We start from the raw sequence: 11,722 nt of genomic DNA, 5'->3' as shown, positions 1-11,722 counted from the left end.
TGAAACTAGTTTTGCTGAGTGTGGGATTCTAGGTTGTTGGTGGTTTTTTGTCTGGGTACTTGATGGCATTCATTCAGTGTCTTCTACAAACTCTGTGGTCAGGCCCTGTCATGCAGTTGGCTAGATCTTCTCTCTGAATGAGGCATGCTTAGGGAGATATTACTGGGAGACTGTCACCTTCTGTGGCCAGGAAGGGAGCAGGTGTACTCGGTGGGGGGTTGACTTGAGGCCAGTGCAGGAGGTGGAAGAGGAGGCCAGAGGGACTTTGGATGCAGAGAACTTGGCAGAGTTTTTGAGTTTCTCACTGCTGGACCCTTGTGAGCCCTTGCTAGGAAGAATTACTTTATGCCATGGAACACCATTGCTGCAGTCCAGTTGAATCACTGCAAGACAACAGTATGCACCGGGCTGCTCACAAACAACTTTGTTGCCTAGAGTTTTGCATGCTGCAAGTCTGTGATGGAGACCCCCATGGGTGTCTTGTTGCCAAGTAGCCCCTGCTGCTGGGCCCTCCCTCCCTGGAAGGCCTGTGGTGTAAAGACATGAACCTTATGAATCAAGTCTCCCCTCTTCTGACCTCACAGGCCCCCAGGACACTACCATCCCATGTCATCACTTCAAGGTTGGAATTTCAGTGTGAAATTTGGGAGGAATAGCCATCCATCCTGTTCCCTTGATTGCCAGTGAGCATGGGGTTTTCTTGATGGCTTCGTTTGGCTCCTGCCTGCTTCTTCCCTGGCACTGTCCTCTGCGCTTCTCCTCCTCCTGTAGGGCCTCACCCAGGAATCATACCATCCCCTCAGGAGTGACATGAGATTGCCGAAATCCTCGGGTCCCTGCGACCCACAGGGGATACCCACATGGAGAACTGGCACCCTGGCTTAGGCATAGTCCACTTGCAGAGAGAGAACCAGTGGATGGAAGAACTTATATACACCCTCTGCCCGACTCTGTTATGTTTCAATAAATACGCAAACACACATCATACATAAATATATAACTAAGTGCCAATATAAAACTAAGTACATATACACAGCTATATTCATGCATACTCAAGTAAACATATAATGCCTAAATATGCATGAAAATGCATCATATACACATAATTAATATTCATGCATACATATACCTACATCAATGCATGTGTGCACACACATGTAACCATTTGTTGATTACAGAAATAGCTACACATAAACACAAATACCTAGGTAAATATGTATATAAATCTTAACCAAATACATGTAAATACATACATAAATACATGCATAGGTATACATGTATACACATATCTAAACACATTCATACATACATACACATATAATTATGTAAAATCATACACACGCTCATAAGCATACACACACATATATATAATTACATATACCTTTATAAGCACCTGTCTATATACTTAAGCACACACACATATACACACCCCCATTTCTTGCCCTGGTTCTCTTTCTCCACACCCATTTCCCCTGACTCTGTTCCCCATCTCTCCCCCAATTCCTCCTCCTTCCTCTCCCTGTGCCCATAAATCTCCCTCTTTTCCCCCACCCCCTCACACACCCACATCCCTTCTCCATTATCTAAACACATGAATACATAAATATATACCTATATAAACTCATTCATGGCTACATTCACACACATAATTACATACATACCTTTATAATATATGCCTTTATACTATATACATACATATATACACCTATATTCACACACACACATACAATACCCCATTCCTTGCCCAGGTTCCCTGCCTTTCCATACCTCTTTTCCCCTTGTCTTCCCCTTTCGCATCACCCTCTCTCCCCATTCTTCCTGCCTTCTCTCCCTGTCCTAGATGTCACCTCGATAATTGAGCCCCCTCACACACCCACTTCCCTTCCCTGTATCTAAACACATGAATACACAAATACAAATATAGCCTTATACATGGCTCTATTCACACAATTACATAAATATATACCCTTATAATATATACATATCCACACACATACATATACATGAATATCCCATTCTTTGCCCTGGTTCCCTGCCTTTCCCCACCCCGTCTCCCCTTGTCTCTCCTTCCCTGTCTTCCTCTCTCCGGCTTCTTCATCCCTCCTCTCCTGTCCCCCATGTCCCCTCTATACCCACACTCCCTCACACAACCACACCTATGCCCATATCTAAACAAGTGAATACACAAGTAAAAACTCACAATGCCTACATTCACACATATAAATACATAAATATACCTTTAAAACATATACATATATAATACACCTACATTCACACACACATATACATAAATGTTTTATTCCTTGTCCTGGTTTCTTGCCTTTACCCACCCCTTCTCCCCTTGTCTTTCCCTTTCTTTAATTTTTTAATATTTTTAAAATATTTTTATTGGAAAAGCAGATTCACAGAGAGAATGAGACAGAGAGAGATTTTACATTTGGTGGTTCACTCCCCAAATTTTGGCCAGAATGGCCCCAGTTGAGTCCATTCAAAGCCAGGAGTTTCTTCTGGGTCTCCCTCACGGGTGCAGGGTCCAAATTTTGGGCCTTTCTCTACTGCTATCTCAGGCCACAGGCAGGGAATTGGGTCTAAAGTGGAACGGCCTAGACTTGAACTGCTTCCCATATGGGATCCCGGTACATGCAAGGATAAGATTTATTGGTCTCACCCCCTACCCTTCTAGATGGCCGGAGAACCTTGTAAGAGGCCCTGACACCCAGCCCAGGGAAGGCTCCCACTACTCAGCAGGGAGAGACGACCCCACCCCAACCCTTCTAGGTGCCCAGGGGCCCGCTAGAGTGGACACTGACCCGGGCCAGAAAAGGCACCCCTGAACCCTTACCCCTGCTTCAGGTCAGAAAAGACACCCGGAATCCCTATCCTTCCAGGTGCCTAGACCCTCATAGGGGTCCCCGAAACGGGCAGAGGGATGTGCCCCCAACCACTATACTTCCAGGCAACGTGGATCCCTCTGCCATTCCAACCCAGGCCGGGAAAGGCAGCTTATTTACTATCCTTCCAGGACTCCAGGGTTCCACCTAGGGGCCCCCGGAATAGGCCATGGAAGGTACCCCAACCCCTACCCTTCTGAGTGTCCCCCGATCACAGCCGGGGAAGGTGCCCCCCGACACGGACCAGTGAAGGTACTCCCACACCCTACCAGTCCAAGAGGCCGAGCACCCTCCTGAGTGTTTCTGACACAGTGCAGGGAAGGCTCCATCACGCCCTACCCTTCGAGGTGGCAGGGGCCTTCCGAGCGGCCCCTACCAGTGCGGTGGATCTAGATCACCTCTTTTTCCTTAACACTTTATTTTTGTTAGAAATTTCGATAGACAGAGACGAAGATGCTCTGTCCTTCACTTACGATTTTCCGCACCTCTCTTCTCTCTGCTGGCCAACCTGGAAATCCGCCATTACTGAGCACGCAGGGGTCACGCAGATGACGTCGAAGCGTTCACTACGGGGTCACGCACATGCTGGGGTCACGCAACGCTGGGGTCACGCTGCCGTAAGATCACTTACAGAGCAGTGGAAGCCAGGAAGCCAAGGAGAGCTGTCCACGGAAGAAGCTCAGGTAAGCCGAGGGCAGGATAGTTAGTATGAGGCCACGGGAAGGGCAGAGGGTCACCGAGAAGGAGTGAAGGATTACCCGATAGGGATAGTGCTTAGGGCTCGGGCTCGGGCTCCTCAGAGGGTCACTGGACGGGGGGAGGGCGCTAGGAGGGAATGAGAGTCACCGTGCTGAGGTGGAGTGCTCCTCCCTTGGGTGAAGGGCCCAGACCTCAGGTGCAGGGTTACCGGGAAGGGGTGAAGATTTACTGGGTAGCAATCGTGCTTAGGGCTCGTACTCGGCAGAGGGTCACTGGGCAGGGGGAAGGGCCCTAGGTGGGAAAGAGAGTCACGGTGCTGATGCAGAGAGCTCCTGCATTGGCTGGAGGTCCCTGGCTGGGCAGAGGGTCACCAGGAAGGGGTGAAAGATTTAATGGATAGAGAGAGTGCTTAAGGCTCAGGCTCAGCTGAGGATCACTGGACAGAGAGCAGGGAGGGCGCTAGGTGGGATAGAGAGTCACCATGCTGAGAGAGCTAAGGGAAGGAGAGACAGAGTGGAAGATCTTCTGTCCGATGGTTCACTCCCCATGTGAGTGCAATGGCAAGTGCTAAACCGATCCGAAATCAGGAGCCAGGAGCAATTCTAGGTCTCCCACATAGGTACAGGGCACCGAGGCTTTCAAGTGCTTCTTGCCTCTGTGGCAGCCAAGCACCAAGCAGCCTGACAGTAGATGGAAAACTTGGATAGGGAGGTGGGGTGCTGCACCCGGGGCATGCTCTGGGGATGGTGCCTGTGCTGTGCTGTGGGACCCAGATGAGCGCCATGTTGTGCCTACCACTTTGCCTAGTGCCAGCACAGGCATGAGCACCGGGTGTTCTGCCCTGGACATGGGCCAGTAGCTAGGAGCCAACCAAGACACCGCGGGCTGAACGTGAGAAGCAGCAGTGTGGCCAAGGTCAGCACAGAGCAGGTGAGGCTGTCAGTGGGGCCAGGGCAGCTCCCAGGGCTTCTGGGGCTTGGCTTGATGGAACGGCCCCAAGCCTCCTTCCTGTGGTCTGAGCCCAGGGCTGCACTCTGGGCCTCCCAGAAGTGCCTCTGTGCGGGGGAGGCTCCCAGGGAGTGGCTGGAGGCTTTAGTGTGCCTGGGCCTGCGGGAGCCTGAGGTGGGCCTGGCCGGGAAGGCAGACTGGTCAAGGCTCCTGGGTGTGTGAGGGGGCACGGGGTTAGAGGGGACATGGGGGATAGGGAGAGGTAGGAGGAAGAAGTTGGAGAGAGGGAGACGGGGAATGGAGACACAAGCAGATATTGGGTGGAGTAAGGCAGGAACCCAACTCAAGGAAAAGGTGTATGTATGTGTACTTATGTATATATGCACATACTAATATAGGTGTAACTAACTTTAAATGGTATATGTGAAAATAATATGTATGTGTTTATGAATGTAGTCAGGTATGACTTTACATAAGAATATAATTATGTATACAGCTGGGTAAGCATGTGTTTATTTAAGTGAATATAGGAAAGAGGGATGGAGAAGGGAAGAAAGAGAGAGGATGGGGGTGGGTATGTAGACAGGTAGGGAACCAGTACAAGGAATGGTTGTATTAGTGCGTATGCACATTTCAATATGAGTGTATATAAGTGTGTATATGGATATCAAGAGATACATACATTTTACTATGTATGAATGTAGGCATTATGGCTTTATTGAGTTTTGAATTCACAAGTGGACTCTGTTGTCTGAATTCCCAGTGTTGGGAGGTTTGCCCAGTTCCTGGTGTTACTAAAGCTTCTGCTTTCATTACAGTTAGGTAGGGAAGATAGTTTGTGTGATTCTCAGTCAGTTCAGTTGATCAGTTGGTTTCATGATCCAGGGAGTGGTCTGTGTTGGTGAATGGATCTTTGGAACTTGAAATGAGTGTGTGTTCTGCTGTTGTTGAATTAGGTGCAGTTACTGGGTTGAATGGCTGAGTTCTTCAGTGTCTTTGCTCATTTTATGGCTGTTATTCTTATTATTGGTTGTTGGGTGAGAAGTAGTAAAGACTCCTTTGCAATTATAAATCTGTGGATTCCTCCCTCTCTTCCCTCAGTTTTATATCATTTTTTGGTTTTGGTTTTATATCTTGTATGTAGGGGATCTGTTGTCAGGAAAATGTGTATTCAGGGTTTTACTCTTCATGGTGAATTTTCCCTGTCTTTGTTGTGTAAAGTTCATCTTTTCTTCTAGCAGTTTTATTTGCTCTGCAATTTAGATTTTCTGATATGAACATGGACATGTGGCTGTTGTTTCAGAAGATTTTGCTTGCCGTGTCTGTTTTATAACCTTCCTATACACCATTCGATTTGAAGTGACTTTCATGGAGAGCTATAATTGTAGGACGTGTTGTTTTGAACTAACATGTGTTTTGCATGGTGTGTTCCAACTATTGCCATTGCTTTTCAGTTCAATCTAAACTGAACTATTTTGTTATGTGTCCCTGTGTTAGAAACTCATCTGATGTACAGCAAGACAGTCATGAGCACTAGGATGGTATTATGTATTTCGCAGAGAGACAGCTATAGTTCAATTCTCAGGCTCCCATAGAGATTGGGCTTTTACACAATAGTTGAGTCTTGAGGTATGTGCATTTCTGGTTGGCCTACAGTGGTTATCGGATTGTTTTTGTTAGCATTCCGATAGCCAGTGTGTTCTGAGGATGCTGTGCTGAGAGATTGAGCACCTGTCAGCCTGGGGCATGTGGGTGGATGGGGATTGCTAAGTTTGATCAGGGCGTAGGGTTCTTGAAGTGAGATCTAGCATGGAGATATTTACTCTAGAGGTGCAAGTTGGAATCCAGGTCTTGAGATTCATGTTGCTTAGGGCCAAGAGGCATTTCTGTCTCTAAGTTAATTTAATGAATAATTTAAAAAAAATATTTATTTATTTTTATGGCAAAGTCAGATATACAAAAAGAAGGAGTAACAGACAGAAAGATCTTACATCCGATGATTCACTCCCCAAATCACCGCCATGGCCGGTTCTGTGCCAGTCCAAAGCCGGGAAGCATGTGCTCTTCCAGATCTCCCATGTGGGTGCAGAGTCCCAATTCTTTGAGCCGTCCTCGACTGCTTTTGCAGGCCACAGACAGGGAGTTTGAAAGGAATTGAGACCACCGGGATTAAAACCGGTGCCCATGTGGGATCTCTGTGGTTTCAGGGCTAGGAAATAAGCCGCTAGGCCACGGCACTGGGCCCAATTTAATGAATTATTTTAAGTAATAATTGCCAGTAGTTCAGAGACAGAGGGAATGGCTGCTAAGCAAGAAAGACTGTGGCTCGAATCAGTCTGTGTCAGAGGCATTAGGATTTGGGACTCTGCTTCAGTTTTGCTTTGCCGCCAACTGCCCCAGCCTAGGGCCCTTTCTACCCTAAGGGGACAGGTAATGGAGCCCAGAGCAGCCAAGGAGCTGGCACTCATGGCTTCCAGACTTGAGCTCTTAGCTCTTCTGTACCTGCTAGGTGATTTTGTGTGATATAGGAATGTGTAAACTGGAGAAGTTCATACAATGTACAGGCAGTGTAGTGTCTCGACCTAGAGCTTTTCTCAGATGGAATCGCGTGTGCGTCCTAGCAGGCAAGGTCTGGTGTACGTTGTCACTGAGATGATGATGATTTAGCTGAGAATATATTGGACCCTGTGCAGTAGCCTAGTAGCTAAAGTTTTTATCTTGCGTATGTTTGGAACCCATGTGGGTGCTAGTTTGTGTCCCAGCCTCTCAATTTCCCTTCCAACTCCTTGCTGGCGGTCTGGGAAAGCAGTCAAGAATAACTCAAAGCCTTGGAACCTTGCACCTGTGTGAGAGACCCAGAAGAAGCATCAGGTTCCTGATTCAGATCTGATCAGCTCCAGGCACTGCAGACACTTGGAGAGTGAACCAGAATAGGGAAGATCATTCTCTCTTGCATCTCTCTGTAAAATATCCCTTTCTGGGCCCAGTGTTGTAGCCTAGTGGCTAGAGTCCTTGCCTTGCACATTGCAGGATCCCACATTGGTGCCAGTTCTAACCATGGCAGCCCCGCTTCCCATGCAGCTCCCTGCTTGTGCTCTGGGAAAGAAGTCCAGGATGACCCAGAATCCTGGGACCCTGCACCTGGCGGGAGACCTGAAAGGAGTTCCTGATTCCTGTCTTCACACGATTGCAGGTCTGGCTATTGTGGAATCTTGGGGAGTGACTGAGTGGACAGAAGATCCTATCTGTCTCTGTGTATTTGAGTTTCCAATACAAATAAATTTAAAAATAATACCTTTCCCATAAGAAGAAATAAACAGATGACAACGGAGTATACAGAGAATTTATTTGAAATTAGAGCTGTACAGCTGTGTGTGTATCTATCTGCTTACCTGTGTATTTATACATGTGTTTATTCATGTAGGCATTGCTTAGGTGTGTATGTATCTATGCAAGTGATTCTAAAGGTATAGATATATGTGTGTGCAGCTGTGGGTATACATATATGTACATGTTGATGTGTGTCTTCATTAGGACTCGGGAAGGAGGGAAGGGGGGTGAGTTCCCACCTCTCTTGCTTCTCTCCCCCAAATGGCTGCCCTGGCTCACAGTAAATCAGACCAAAGCCAGGGGCCTGGCACCCCATGGGGTCTCTGCTGTGGGCAGCAGCACACATCTGAGCCTTTGGGTCAGGTGCTGCTGCCTCTGTAGCTGTCAAGCGCCAAGCAGCCTGACAGGAGATGGAAAACTTGGATAGGGAGGTGGGGTGCTGCAGCCTGGGCATGCGCAGGGGATGATGGCTGCGCTGTGCTGTGGGACCCGGATGAGCGCCATGTTGGGCCCAGCACAGTGTCTGGTGCCAGCACAGGCATGAGCACCGGGTGTACTGCCGTGGACGTGGGCCGGCTACGAGGAGTCACCCTGGACACCGCGGGCTGAATATGAGAAGCAGCAGCGTGGCCAAGGTCAGCACAGAGCAGGTGAGGCTGTCAGTGGGGCCAGGGCGGCTCCCAGGGCTTCTGGGGCTTGGCTTGATGGAACGGCCCCAAGCCTCCTTCCTGTGGTCTGAGCCCAGGGCCGCACTTTGGGCCTCCCAGAAGTGCCTCTGTGCGGGGGAGGCTCCCAGGGAGCGGCTGGAGGCTTTAGTGTGCCTGGGCCTGCGGGAGCCTGAGGTGGGCCTGTCCTGGAGGCCTGACATGGCAAGGGGCGCGTGGCTACAGGGCACATGGGGAACAGGGAGAGAGGGAGGAAGAAGTTGGAGAGAGGGAGATGGGGAAGGAGAGACAATGGGAGATAGGTTGGGGAAAGGCAGGGAACCAGGTCAAGGAAAAGGGTCTTTCCGTATGTGTGTGTTTGTATGTAAGTGTATATATGTGTATGTATGTACTCTAAAGCTCTATATTTATGAAATTGTATAGGAATGTAGTCATGTATGAATTTATGTGAGTATAGATGTTTTTGTGTTTTGTTGTGTTTAGGTGTGGGGAAAGGATGAGAGTGTGTGAGATGTTGCAGGGATAGGGAGAGAGAAGGAGTGGGGTGGGAGAGACAAGGGGAAATGGGGTGTGGGAAGGCAGGGATCCAGGGCAAGCAATGGGGCATTAGTGCACAGGAATGTGTGTGAATATAGCGGGTGTGTGTGTGTGTATGTATGTTAGTTACGTATTTACGTAGCTATATGTGTATGAATGTAGTCATGTATGAGATTATTTAGGTCTGTATTTGTGTATTCTTGTGTTTAGATTTGGGAAAGGGGTGTGGGTTTGTGAGAGGGCTTGAGGATAGAGCAGACATGGGGAATGGGGGAGCGATGGAGACAGAAATGGGAGATATAAATGGAAATGGATAGGAATGGGGAAAGAAAGTCAGGGAAAGGAATGGGGTATTTGTGTTTATGAATGTGTGCTTATGTATGCATAGGTAGCTTTCCTGATATATGTGTAATTCTATATGTATGTGTTTGTCAATATAGGCATGTATGTTATTTTAAAGGTATACAATTATGTATATACTTAGGTAAGCATGTGTTTAGGTATGTGGAAGTGTGTTTAGGCATTATGGCTTTATTGAGTTTTGAATTCACAAGTGGACTCTGTTGTCTGAATTCCCAGTGTTGGGAGGTTTGCCCAGTTCCTGGTGTTACTAAAGCTTCTGCTTTCATTACAGTTAGGTAGGGAAGATATTTTGTGTGATTCTCAGTCAATTCAGTTGATCAGTTGGTTTCATGATCCAGGGAGTGGTCTGATATACAGAGAGGAGAGACAGAGAGGAATATACAGTGTCCGATGTATATGGATGGATCTTTGGAACTTGAAATGAGTGTGTGTTCTGCTGTTGTTGAATTAGGTGCAGTTACTGGGTTGAATGGCTGAGTTCTTCAGTGTCTTTGCTCATTTTATGGCTGTTATTCTTATTATTGGTTGTTGGGTGAGAAGTAGTAAAGACTCCTTTGCAATTATAAATCTGTGGATTCCTCCCTCTCTTCCCTCAGTTTTATATCATTTTTTGGTTTTGGTTTTATATCTTGTATGTAAGGGATCTGTTGTCAGGAAAATGTGTATTCAGGGTTTTACTCTTCATGGTGAATTTTCCCTGTCTTTGTTGTGTAAAGTTCATCTTTTCTTCTAGCAGTTTTATTTGCTCTGCAATTTAGATTTTCTGATATGAACATGGACACGTGGTGGTTGTTTCAGAAGATTTTGCTTGCCGTGTCTGTTTTATAACCTTCCTATACACCATTCGATTTGAAGTGACTTTCATGGAGAGCTGTAACTGTAGGATGTGTTGTTTTGAACTAACATGTGTTTTACATGGTGTGTTCCAACTACTGCCATTGCTTTTCAGTTCAATCTAAACTGAACATTTTGTTATGTGTCCCTGTGTTAGAAACTCATCTAATGCACAGCAAGACAGTCATGAGCACTAGGATGGTATTATGTATTTAGCAGAAAGACAGAAATAGCTGGGCCCAGCATCATATTTTAGTGGTTAAAATCCTCGCCTTGCATGCCTGGGATCACATATTGTCCCCAGGTCTAATTCCGGGGGGCCCGTTTCTCCCAGCTTGTGACCTGGGAAAGCAGTTGAGGAAAGCCTTAAGCCTTGCTTTCTGCACTCATGTGGGAGACCCAGAAGAGCTCCTGTCTCCTGGCCTGGCTTCAGATTGGCTCAGCTCCGGCCGTCGCACTCACATGGGTAGTGGACCATCGGACACTGTATATTCCTCTCTGTCTCTCCTCTCTGTATATCTGCATTTCAATCAAAGTAAATAACTTAAACAGACAGATATATCTCATTTCTCAGACTCCCATAGAGGTTAGGTTTTTAGATCAACACTAGTTCAGCAGGGTGTCTTCAGCTGTGTGTCGGCTCTGGTTGGCCTTCAGTGGTTATGGGTTTCATTTCGTCAGCATTCATTCAGAAAGCCAGTGTTTCTGAGGATGCTGTGCTGACAGATTGAGCACCTGTCAGCCTGGGGCATGTGCGTGGATCGTGATTGCTTCATTTGATCAGGGCGTAGGGTTCTTGAGCAAAAGCTCCAAGTGAGATCTAGCATGGAGATATTTACTATAGAGGTGGGAATTGGCTTCTGAGTCTTGAGATTCATGTTGCTTTCTTTTTTCCTATAGTGGCAGTTTTAGGCATTAATTCTAAAATGTTGTGTTCTCGTTTCTATTTGTTTTTCTTTCTCTTCTGGAACTTCATTAACATTGTGGTAGCCAATTGGGATTGTCCGGCATGTATCATAGAGTTGTAATATTTCCCATCTCATTTCTTCATATTGTTCATAGTTTATGCTTTAGTGCAACATCTTTGTTTTTCTGCATTAAATGTTTAAAAATTCATTCATTCATTTTTTTTCTTGAAAGGCAGATGTTGCATAGAGAAGGAGAGACAGGGTGATCTTCCATGTGCTGGTTCACTGCACATAGGGCTGTGTTGGCCAGATCAAAGCCAATTTGAAGCTGGGTGCCAGTAGTTTCCCCCAGGTGTTTCACATTGATCTAGCAGGGTCTCAAGGACTTGGGTCATGCTCCATCCCTTTCCCAGGCCAGAGCAGAATGCTGGATCAGAAGTGGAGCATCTATGTTACAAACCAGTGCTGCTAATGGATGCCATTACCGAAGGGACCAAGGATTAGATTGAGGTGCCATGGTGGCTTCCCTGAGTTCATGGATTTTTTG

The sequence above is a fragment of the Ochotona curzoniae genome, unplaced genomic scaffold (assembly GCF_017591425.1).
Source record: "Ochotona curzoniae isolate NIBS_2020 unplaced genomic scaffold, NIBS_Ocur_1.0 contig_440, whole genome shotgun sequence".
Classification (NCBI taxonomy): domain Eukaryota; kingdom Metazoa; phylum Chordata; class Mammalia; order Lagomorpha; family Ochotonidae; genus Ochotona; species Ochotona curzoniae.
This window is presented reverse-complemented; position numbering follows the sequence as displayed.